The following is a 1,516-nucleotide window of genomic DNA, read 5'->3' as shown; positions in this document are numbered from 1 at the left end:
TTTCTGATATATTGATATGTCTTCAAGCAAAAGTTTTCCTTTATTTTGTAGAATGTTCCATCAGTTTTTAAATAGAATTATCACACTGTAACCATGAAATACACAATAAACTGTACAAAGGCAAAAGTAGTATAAGTAGAATAACAAAAAATATTTTACTAAAAAGTAAGATTTACAGAAGTTTTCAGAAAAGCCATCCAAAATGGTTACAAGCTTTTTCTTGAAGAGGATTCTACACTTGACAGCAGAGTGAGGGCTGTGATGTTTGTTTAATGTTCCCATTTTGATTGAAACAATCAAGTTTGTCTATCTACATCATCTGAATAAAGTTAGATTTGGATAGAGAGCATATATCTAAAGAACTGGTTAGCTGCTTTAACCAGTGCAATTAGATCACCATAAAAGTGAGGAAAGGAGCCCATAAAATTAAAACTACCTCCCCACACAAAAAATAATAAAAATACCCAAACCCCTGCAGCTAACCCTGACAACTTCCTTCATTTCTGGTGCTTTATACTTAAACCATGATGGAGGAAATAAATAAAAGCAGAGTGGGGCCCTTGTAAAAGTTTGTCAACAGTTTTGATGATACTTCTAGCCTCTGCTGATGTTTCACAACAGTGAATCAGGACAAGACATAGATTTGCTAATGTGCATTTAATCACCAAAGGACTGAAGCTTTCTAGGATTTTATTCTGCAGTGTTTGTAAGACTGTATTCATTAAATGCAAACAAAAAAGGAGAAAGTCTTAGAACACTTGGTGATTGGGTCAATGTAAATATTATTCATGCCATATTCATGGCATATATAGGCCATGCTCTCTAGCTGTATCTGTGGCTTGGGCTTCATTGGTCTTCCACTGCTCTACTACATCATTTGCTAATGAATCATCTGGATTGGGAGCATTTAACAAAGCCTGGATATATGGCAGAACTGTTCAGATCTTCAGTACTAGGGACCACTTATTCAAAATATCTAAACTTACTCTTCCCAACTTGTCTACATTAGGATGATAAATTTTGGTCATGAATCGTACTTTCGGAGCTACCATTGGGTAGTCTTCTGGAAGGAATAGTTCAAGTTGAAAACTCCCTCCCTCAAAAGCGGAATCCTGGCAACAAGCACGTGAAAATAATGGGCGTTACTCTCATCTAGTTCTGCCTTAATGCCGGAAACTGGTTCTGCCAGCAGACTCTAGGTTTCCTTGATAACCCTGCAGGGCAGCCTAGCCATCTTGTCAGATCCCGAGTTCGGCCTCTGGTCTTGAAGCAAAAGTTTTAAATTTCAATTTATTTTATTTTAATTTATCCAGTTTGTCAGTCTTTTCCTTTATAATTTGTGCTTTTTGCATCTTGTCAAAAACCAAAAATATCCTTTCCAACTCTGGAAATATAAAGATACATCAGATGCACAACGGATCCTTATTATTTGCAGATTCTGTATTTGCGAATTCACCTAGTCTCTAAAAATCTGTGTGTAACCCAAAAGTAATGTTTATGGTGGTCATATGCAAAG

General features: G+C 36.1%; 1 pseudogene; it reads right to left on the bottom strand.

Moving 5' to 3' along the window:
• Positions 1-580: 580 nt before the first annotated feature.
• On the bottom strand, positions 581-1,234 carry LOC133242906 (ubiquitin-conjugating enzyme E2 N-like; annotated as a pseudogene).
• Between the last annotated feature and the right edge of the window lie 282 nt (positions 1,235-1,516).

Source organism: Bos javanicus, chromosome X (genome assembly GCF_032452875.1).
Source record: "Bos javanicus breed banteng chromosome X, ARS-OSU_banteng_1.0, whole genome shotgun sequence".
In the NCBI taxonomy this organism is placed as follows: domain Eukaryota; kingdom Metazoa; phylum Chordata; class Mammalia; order Artiodactyla; family Bovidae; genus Bos; species Bos javanicus.
This window is presented reverse-complemented; position numbering and strand designations above follow the sequence as displayed.